The sequence below is a fragment of the Periplaneta americana genome, chromosome 11 (assembly GCF_040183065.1).
Source record: "Periplaneta americana isolate PAMFEO1 chromosome 11, P.americana_PAMFEO1_priV1, whole genome shotgun sequence".
Lineage (NCBI taxonomy): Eukaryota > Metazoa > Arthropoda > Insecta > Blattodea > Blattidae > Periplaneta > Periplaneta americana.
This window is the reverse complement of record NC_091127.1, coordinates 100,453,721-100,465,184: the sequence shown is the minus strand read 5'-3', so window position 1 is coordinate 100,465,184 and position 11,464 is coordinate 100,453,721.

Here is an 11,464-nt window from a genome sequence, read left to right as displayed (position 1 = left end):
AAGGTTATGTGTCAGAGAGTATGTGAAAGAGAGTGTGTGAAAGAAAGTGTATGACAAGTGAGAGAGAGTGGGTGTGTGAAAGAGGCTGTGTGAGAGTGTGTGTGTGTGTGAATGAATGTGACAGAGTGTGTGAAAGAGTGTGTCAGTGTATGTGGGAGATTATGTGTGAGAGAACGTGCATGGGAGAGTGACCGTGAGAGAGCGTGTGTGTGTGAGAGAGTATATATGTGTATGGAAATTAGTGTATGTGAGAGTGATTGTGAGTCATTCCACGTCAAATCGCACAAAATTATACAAATTTTGAACTTCATATTTCTGATTACGTTCATATTTTTTTACCAACTCTATGGGTCTCATAAACCAACAAGTGTAATTTTATTTCCTCTAAGTCCACATGTTTTTAAAATATTACATGTTAAAATTCGTTAAAATGTCGCACAATGCAACATTTAAAGCGTCATATTTCTGACGATATTGATGTTAAAATTTTTTTGAAAAATGCATTTAAAAGCTTAAAGTACTGTCTTTTATTAAATATTTACTAACTAATTTTAATATAATTATTTCAAATATTTTTTTATAATTAAATTTTTAAAACATATACATCAACGTGAAATAGCCCTATTAAAAATCTAAAAAAATGCCTACTAGGTGCACTGAAGTATGCTTAATAATTCCAGAAAAAATCAGAATGGGATCTCCAACAGTTTAATGGAAATTTAGTTACTTAAGACAGAATATGTAGCGGTCGGCGCAGCAGCAGTGGACGGGAAGCTTTAAAGCGCGCTAAGAGGTTTATCGGCACTGGATAATTGACTGAGGAAACACTGCTAATTTACTTATTATGATATCTTCAAATAATTGTGCATTATGCTTTTCAAATGTTTCTTTTCATTCACACTTTACATTTTCATTCGCCTACCTTCTTTCTTGAAAGAAAATTGTTTTACTAAATCTTCAGTTTTTGACAACGGAATGAAAGAATGTAATTTTAATGTACCAGTTATTGGTTTTAGATTATCGTACCTGGCCTGCAAATTTTCAGTGTGGTTTTTGTGCTTATTGAAGGGACAAAATATAAATGACACGTTAGAAATGTTTTTTGTGACCAATCAAACAGTTTCTTTTTTTTTATGTTGTTATAGGATCTTGTATAGGCTAACTCTCGTGGCAAGTCTTGTAACAGTATCTCCAATGCCAACACATGGACCTTTACCATGCGACATTGCAAAGAAGTGTCATTCAGCACTAATTCCATAATCGTCTTCATGTAAGCAATTATTTTTAAAATTATTATTATTATTTTTTGTATTGTGAACTTGATCCATTGGAAAATTAGATGATTTTTTTCATATCGTTGAATTCTTGCTTTAAGAAATTGATTGCTTCGGATTGAAAAAAGTGAAAGCGATCGGTGTCATGTTTCATGGTTTCTGAGATGACATTACTTTTGTAACGAATTTCTGTATCTCCTTTGAAATATACTACGAAAGGATTTATTTATTTATTTAAATTTAAATATACAGAATAAAGAATATAATTACAAATAAGAGAAATAGAAATAAAATAATACAATCAATATAAAAAAGGAGATGCAGTAGTATTAACAAAATTTGAGACCGAATGAGCAGCGCTCGTGTTCGGTCACAGATCAGATATAATATTAATAGGCCTATAAGAGAATATACAATAAAATAAAGCAGGAAGTAAAATTAAAATTGTACTGTATTGTGGCTTGGCATATGTTCCAATGCACACCTTGTATTGAATCTTGTATTACAAATGAATAATTTTCAGAAAAGTCTGCAATAACTATGTAATTTTTAGGTTGTACCTTCTTTGCATTCCGTCAAAAATAAAATATGGCTGACTTTTGAATGGATGACGATGCATCTTCTACATGAAAAACTTAACATGCTAGGGAGCCTTTTACTTTTGAAACTTTTCACGGGGGGTATCGCTTTGTTGTATCTTTCTTTTCTTGACAGGGGATTCTATTGACATCAAACTCTTGTTTAATTCCTCAATATTACTGATTTCTAGCACTGTATCCATAGAACTGCTAGAAGAAATACTGGGATAATCACTTTCTCTGTCCGCATTTTCATTTGATTCATGTTTATTAATATCACAAGAACTACCGGCTTCACATATAATTTCACCTGACCTATGCGGAAATTGATTGATTTTTACGGAACAAATCACATATTTGCACACTCAAAGACTCCTTTAAATTGAGCTTTATCAATAAGTCGCGACTTACGCGTCTTAGTGTACTTTTCTTTTTAAAAGCGTGAGTAGGAAGGTAAATGGATTTAAACACTTGTTATATATTACGCGATCTTTACCATCACTCATTTTGTATAGAAGTCACGTCACTGCGCGAAATTCAAACCCAAACTGATTATTTTTCTCTCATGCCATCTCTTTACTGCCATAAAGTTTACTGCCTTACCCAGTCTTGCTATCATCAAACACTTGGCTATATTACAGTATAAACTGTGAAGGGCTTCCCCTCTTAGCTGAGCTGACAATAATAAAATAATTTTAGATAAGATATTTACTGTTCCTTAAGGTATTAATCATTTGATGATTAGTATAGTGACATCAGATGCAACGGGAAATTTCCACGGGCAGCCTTCTAGCCTATGGGCATCGCGAGCGCGTGCATGCCTCCGGAAAATAAATTGTTACAAATGTATGGGTGCCGATCCCATATTTATAAATGCAGTAGTTTACAGATAATACATCAGCGAACAAGTCTATATTTTTTTTCAGATTTTTAACTTGGCTATTTAATATAGTAATTTTGCTTTGAAAAAGAAATGATTAAAAAAAATAGGCCAGATTTTTAATTTATTTGTGATAGGCCTAAAGTAATAAAAAGTGTTGTATTTCGTCTTTCAAATGCGCCAAACCGCAAATCTCAATTATATGTAGACACAAAGTTCCAAGCGAGTTTATGTAACAGTGCGCGCATAATTTGCGTAACTTCAAATATTCATAACTACGCAAATAATTAATAATTGTGAAAATAAAAAAAAAATACGGGTCTCCTTATTTGATGTCTGGAATTCATGAAAAAAAATTCGACCATTTCCGAGAATGTCGTGTTTTATTGCTGTGCGATTTGACGTGGAATGACTCTTGTGAGAGTTTGAGAATGTGATATTGTGTGAGAGAGATTGAAAGAGATAAGATTTAACATGTCTATATTTGCTACAAATGAGAACATATAATATTTGGGTAAATGCAAACGTATGTGAATTTTACAAGGAAAGTAAAAAAGGAAATATCATAGACTGAACGTGTATTTTTATCTTATAAAAATGACACTAAAATTATTTCTATAGCTATATATTGTCATGAACACTGTGGTTATTATAATATTATTATGCATTGAGTTTCAGATTATGTACAATAAAACTATTATTTCCTTATGTTGTTGAGTATTAAAACAACATTAGGGTTCGACGGACCCTCCCTCCTTGCCCATGTACATTAAAAAATAGGTTGCCAGGAGAAGAGTATAGTAATATGTGTTACAAGAGCGGTATGTTGACGTTTTCATGTTCGAGGAAAAGATTGAAAAAGCGAAACGTAGTTAAGCTTTTTTAATTTCCGAGAACATGAAAACAAACATACCGCTCGTGTATCGTACATTTTTTGTGCGAAGATCGTTTATTACATACCTGAAAGAGGAATTTCTAATTAGTTGCAATGAAATCTCCATCTTGGTTTCTGTTCAATGACGGCAACTTTGGAAAACAAATATATCTATCTTCAACATTGTTCCTATAAAATATTTTCTGTGTTTACTATACTCCAGCAGGCCGTGATATACGTCTCTCTTTTTTTCCCCAGTCTATAAATGCGAACTTAAAACAAACGGTAAGGTTATGTAATGATTTATTTTTCATTTTAATACTTTAAGAAAATTATTTATTTGTGCACATTGAAATTATAACAAAATTATTTATTTCTGCACATTAAAATTAATTGTCACATTTGTGCAGTTATACAGAGTCACTGGAGCACCACCACCAGTTTTTTCTATTCTGAAACTTTTTTGCATGAATATTGATTTTCCAGTTTCCGTCGAAGTTGAAGCATTATCACTATAGATGGCAGCATTTAATAAACTCTTCGTCTGGCAGGAAGTCGATGCACTGGAGACTGTGGTTGCAGTTTTGTGAATCCTAGTACCAATGTTGCTTTTGTCGTGCAAAATATTTAAAAACAATAATTAACAGTGCAATTTAGGTGAGATTGCAGTGGTAAGTTTCCAATTTATAATTATTACTATACTGAACGTCTTTAAAAATATGTTAAAAGCCTAAAGCAGTAAAATGAATATGACGCTTAAGCGGTAGGAATAGGGAAATTGTTATGTGTGTTACGTTGGGAATACTGAATGTGGTATTTCACACTTACCGCGTATTGGTTTTGTGCGGAAAGCGAGCAAATACGCACGATCTCGCACAAAATATTTTTAGGGGTCTCATCGTGTCGCGATTAACCATACGACGCTGCGTGTTATACGACATGCTAGTACATAGGTTAGAGAACCTAACCTTTGCACTCACAATACACTTCAGTAGTATTAAGATTGCCTGTCCTAATATAGATATAACTTAAAATGTAGAATTCAATTATACATTTCCTTTTTAGATTATTTTACTTATTCCACATTTATATTTCAACGGATTTTCGTACAGAAAAATACTTGGAGTGATATGCCGCCATTAATCAATTACAATCGTTTTTATTGTTTCCTACCATACTTCGTTAATTTTATATATATTGAGATGAGTAGCCTATCGTTCGAGACGTGAAGTGCTCTAAGCAATTCAGTAGGCATTTTGCATATCCGTGAGGTCTAAGTTGCGTGTGATTGTGTTCTCCTGCTAAGTCTGTCCCACCACCCGCCATATTACGTAATTCTCTTCAACCAACAGACCTGTAGACCAGGAGAGTGTCGTAACTTACAGATCTTCTTGAATCGTCACGTACTCTTCAAGCAAGCAAAGCACAGGGTGGAATCCGATGTATAAGAATGCACAACTATGAGTCGTCTGGAATCTACCATCTACTGCCATCTACTAATCTACTAGCAGACTGTGAAAAATACCAACCATGACGGGCGATCTATTCGGTATCACGCAAACACAAGTGGTGCCCTGGTGTTCGATGATAACGAAAGGGAAATTGTGGAGAGAAATTACGAGAGAAGGCAGTCCAGATTTGAATTCGTGTCCGTGGTCGTAAGTCAGCGCTCTGCTAACTGAAATACCAAAGCGGATCTTATTGCAGGATGTGAGATGTATCCACGTGTGAACGGTATATGCTTATCGATCTTCACCTGACATCTTAAAAGAATCGAGGCAATAGATTGTGAATACTTCGTTTTTTTTTCTTTTTCCGAGTTTTCCCTCAACAAATTAAAGCAGAATTGCTGAGTAACTTTCGGCGTTAATCCTCGAACTCATTTCGCAATCATACTTACACTTTCCCTATTTCATCATTATCTCACCATTGAATTTGTGAATTACATGCGCCGCCAAATTTAAAGAGGCCATTTAAAGGGCACATCTGCAGAGATATCTTCACAATATACATTGTTTTAAAGAGCAAGTTTCGTACTTTTTTAACACAAAATAAAAATTCGTATTTTCGGCTCCTAATCACTACCTGGTCCCCTTAAATGTAGGCTCCTTTCTGATATTCTTCAGATATATTTTTACTGTACCGCATACATAATTGAATCTATTAATTTTATTAATGTTGTCATTACTTTTAATATAGGGAGTAGTGCAGCCAAGATAGTTAATACAGTCCACTTGTTCAATCATCTATCCTTCTATGATAATTTTTATTCTCAGTGTATCATACAAAATAAAAATTCGGATTTTCGCCCCTAATTACTACCCTTAAATGTAGGTTCTCTTCTGATATTCTTCAGATATATTTTTACTGTACCGCACACATAATTGAATCTATTAATTTGATTAAAGTTGTCATTACTTTTAATATAGTGAGTAGTGCAGCCAAGATAGTTAATACAGTCCACTTGTTCTATCATCTATCCTTCTATGATAATTTTTATTCTCAGTGTATTTAATCCCTTAAAAACTAAAACTATACGGAATATGTATTATATGTCTTTCTCGTGTTATCTATAATTTTGTTGGTTGAGATGTTTAAACTACAGCTTTCGTGTATTCATTCGTTTCAACAGAAGAAATTAGCTGAAAAGCGACTGACTAAAGTAATTCTCTTAGAGATTAATATAACATGAATGTATTATAAAAATGCGTCTTCCCAGCGAACGTCTGAAGTCGAGTTTGATGGCCATCTCTTTCACGTCTCTTGATCTGCATGCCTGAGTTACTTACTTGGAACGCAGTGCTCCTGCTTTTCCAACGGAGCATTTCAATGAGAAGAACAAACACTGTATGATTTATTTTATCTTTGGTCTTTCAATCCGGGAGAAAACATGAATGTTTAAAGAATAAGAAAATATTTTACTTTTAATAGATTCAGAATTGACAGAACATTACGTAATATCGGGTCCGAAGATCAATATCCACTTCAGAATACCACAGTGTTGGATATTAAATGTAACGATAATATAATATACTACATGCTTATTTATATGCTCAGGTGTTGACAGAGAATCATTGCTAGTGGACGTAGATGACGTTATCATGGGGATTCTTCACTTCAGCATGTAACTACTTCGGTGACGATTTCCTTTAAAATCACGGCGCTGAAGAATCCATCGACAGAAGTCGAGTAACTGTGCTGCTACATATTTTTCACAAAAGGTTATATACTGTTGCAATGTAGGAATGATGAACTCGTAAATTCAACTGAAACACAAAGTAAGTTCTTGTGGGAAGATAAGCCAATGAAGTGTGTAGGATAATTTATTACTAAGTATTTACAAGTTACCCGAGAGGCATATTATCAAAATGTTACGGAAAAAACATAGATATTTATTTAAATTTAGGAATTTATTATTGGCGAATACTAATATTTACTTATATATTTGTTTACTTGCTATTTTTATTTATTTCTTATACTCATTTATTTAATTATTTAATCGTTAAATTATGGAAACAACCGGGAATAAATGAACAGATGAATTCCAGATGAATGTAGATCACATTCACTTCCATTTGCACCACCTACACCAGGGACAGGTAATCTCGAAGGTTTGGTGATATACCGAGAAGTTCTCACATTTTGAAATGATAATCACAATAATTAGAGTGGATCGGGGGAAGATGCGTAACGTTTTCTTTGATTGAAAATTTAAGGTATTGTTAATTTAGTTTTGAATTTCATATTGAAATATCAAAGTCTGGAAGGTATTCTGAAGCCATATTTTTGCTACAAAACAAAAACACATTAATTATCTTGTTTATAGATACAGTTTTTCTTCTTACCTGCACTGTAGGCATCTTTCCCCGATAGTCGGGTAAGTTGGCAAATGCCATTAACACATTTACTGATGTATGTATTTTACCTGAACTTGGTTTGATACATGTATGTAACAAAAATGACAATCTAAAGCTCATGAACACTTTCTCATTCGTTTATCACTACTTAGCAACACAGCCATTGCACATATTTTATTGCCGTGTACAAGACTCGTGAAGTCACTTCTTGCACACAATGAATTCAATCCAGTACATTTTCTTGTCATCATTCTTCTTTAGGTGGCATTTAAGGGTGCGGTAAGGAATCCCGTGTGCTTGCGATACTCTAAAACAATTAATATCCCTAAAGACTGTCCTCAATCCACTGACTTCTATCAGATGACCTTACGCAATGTTTACGCATTCCCTGCAATAAAACAAAAAATACAACTCTTCTAATAAGTTGCCATCTTACCCCGAAAAATGTGAGCATCTTCCCCAATTATCGGGATAAGATGCAACCTAAAATGGAGAAACAAGGTCGTTGGTTGTTAACAATACAAACTTTAGAACCTTTACTACAATATCCATTACAAAGGTTTGACAGTTATTACGAATTGAAGGAAATATTAAAATTTTAACATACCTTTGCAATTAATTTATTGCAGAAAAGTGAGCTGTTTTCTTGCTTTTCTTCTTCTCACAACAAGAACACGCGGCAAAATGAGTTAGCTTCCACTCTACAGATATTCCACTGTATCAGTGATCATGAAGACATGCGCGTGGCGTTCTCTCTTGGAAGAATGTGAAACTACAAAGAAATAAGTTAAGGATCTTCCCCCAAAAGTCATCACCCCCCCCCCCCCGATTCACTCTATTGCACCAATCATTATTTGTTGAAGAGTAAAAAGTTTACGGCAATACAATTAAATGCTTATTGAAATAAATTATTGTAGGCCTAAACAGATCAGTAGAAGTTTTTATGAATAACTAAAAATTCCAACGCAATTATCTTTCCACTTAGCCTAAAACTTGCCAGGAATTTCCCTTAACAATAGTCCATATTTGTGGAGTAACTGTCAGCGCGTCTGGCCGCGAAACCATGTGGCCCGGGTTCGAATCCCGGACGGGGCAAGTTATCTGGTTGAAGTTTTTTCCGGGGTTTTCCCTCAACATAATACGAGCAAATGCTGGACCTCGGACTCATTTCACCGGCATTATCACCTTCATTTCATTCAGGCGCTAAATAACCTATATGTTGATACAGAGTCGTAAAATAACTCAATAAATAAAGAAAAAACCTTAACAACAACTTTGGTATTTGATAAAAAATTGTTAAGATTGAGTCGAATGCTTGATTTCGAATGTTAATCAGTTTCCTTAATTCTGCTTTTATTTTTCTGTGAAGTTCATGTTTGAAATTGAAGATTCAGAAAGTTAAGTTGAAGAAAAAAGACTTATCAAGATTTAGCAGTGCCTATTCGAAGTGAAGTCGTGAACAATATTCATTCTTACAATTTCCTTCAACTGTTTTTCACTTTAGAAAATATCGACCGGAAGCAACTAAATCTGTTCTAGAAATCTTTTACATGCGTTCTTGCAATCTACTGGTTGATCGCAATCGAAGTGTTATCGGTCCCTGACTCACACTGACACGTTGTGGTATGCTTAAGATTGAATTTAAAGTAGGCAAGAGACGATAGGAGAATTTTACTGGATAACTCTGATTTAGAAACAAGATCCTTCTACATTGCCGTAAATATGTGACATGGGCTCTTCCTTTCTGCATAATGATATGCACAAGATTTTTATCGTCCTTAAAATCCATCACTCTCTGCTTAGTTCGAACCCACGAACTTTGGAGTCAGTAGCAAACATGGTGATGACTGGACTATTGTAGGTATGGATGGATTACAGTTGTAGTGCAGAGAGGAACAAATGTGCTGAAAATATTCGGAATGAAAATATCCACTTTAATAAAGCGCTACGAAAGCCCGCAGTAAAAATATATAGAGTTGAATCTGAAGTTTAAATTCAAATGAAGGGAAACTTTCTGAGTTTACTTTCCTTGGTAATTTCGTATCCGACAGATATAATAATATGAAATTACAAAATATTATGCAATAAAATAAGCAGAGAAATAATTTAATGTCGTCGTCCTCAACACCACCATTACTATCACTATCATCATCACAATTATCTTCATCACCATAGAGTTTAGTGCATAAAACTCAAATGTAGTCGAATCGATGCCTCCAACTCTTCCTTGGTCTACCACAGTGATGCCAAAGCAAGCGTATTTTTCTGACCTTGACGTCGTGCGCGGGCATCAAGCGCTAGGTATGGTAGGAGGAAGGATTATGTATATAAATAAGCATATGAAGGATTATGTATATGAATAATGATAATCCACATACTGTAAACGGAACGTGAAATTTTATGTCGTTATTTTCATATGGCTTCTTTCTGTTAGATATTATCTATATTGTCTGTAAAACGAAAGTAGTAATACTAATTTCTTAGTATTGTAGTTGTGTTTTAAACGTTAATAACATAATGAAGATTTATGAAGGAATATTCACATAAATTCCATAGTAGTACAACTAGGCCAATACTGTAGTAAGTGAATGAAACACATCATTCATAAATAAAGTGCTATCCCAAAGAAAAAAAATTGAGTATGACATGGTAAGTTGGAATTGATATTGGTGGTACCTTTTGCCTTATAAAAGTAATCAATAAACTAATCAAAACAATATTATAGTACAAATCAAAGTTACCTAGATATATGTTTTAACTGTAGGCTAATCAATATTGCATAAGAAATCTCTTATGGCATTATGCTTTTAAGGTGATATTGGTGCGCAACTTCCTATCAACAGAATATTAAATTATTTTCTCGAAATCTGCTGTTACAGAGCTGACTTTTTTACAACACATAGGCACATGCCATTTGTTTATGATGTAACAATAGTTGCTTTGTTAATTAATTTCTTTACAAATATTTTCCATGGGAATATTTTCAAAATTTTCATATGATATCTTCAGTAATACGTATGTGCGATATATTAGATTTAAGAAAACATTGTTTCAATATCTGCAAGGCTACTAAATAAACATATCTAAAAATTTCACTTTTCCGTAATAAAATTTGAGAAAATATTCCTTTTGAATAAAATGCAAACTTGTGAAAAATGAGCATTAAACATTCTTATAATGCATTTATACTTCTCAGAAAATCTAAAAGTTAACATGGATACAGTTTTAATAAGTTCTCTTCCCTTTAATCATTGAATCAATGCTGGTCATTCCTGTATAGGTCTATAGGTCGACAAAGCGGCATATACTACTTTTTCGTTTGTTTCTTTTCTTTCCGCTGTAAAGCACTCAAGGTCTCCTGAGCTCTAAAGCGCGCGCTTGCACCGATGGGCATCAGTTGACATGACTGGACTCTACCATATCTGCCAAATTTCGAGATTGCTTCTCGGTACAGCCTATACATCCTTCTATCTTTTAACTGTTTCTATTTATTTTGTTTTCTGCATAACTAGACGTTACAACAAAGGCAAATGTTCCATTACACGTTTTTATACTTCTATTATGGTTCCTTAATGTGTCTTACTTTTGAATCCAAAAATGTTTGTTTTCTGAAAAGATAATTCAATTAGTATAAGCATACTTTAAAACACAAACTAAGTTCGCAAAATATCATTAAAAGAATTGTAGGCGAAGTTTGAATTTCAAAGAGAAAGGAAACGCAGTATGTAAAAGCAACACAAATAAGATTCCTAAGACCATTACTAAGGCTTCAGAGTTCGTATCATCCCAGTAAAAGGTAAAAAGATAAAGTCATCCTCATTTCAGGCATGTGGTCCATAGGATGTGATTTTAATTTTAAGGAAACTTCGTTTACAAATTGTAACATTTCGGTGTTGTTGGCAATTTGGCTGCATTATTTTAGTTTCATAACCCTGGCCTAAGATATCAGAAAGGATAATAGTCGTATATGCGCCACATCCAGCATAAATTGTTAGTTTTTA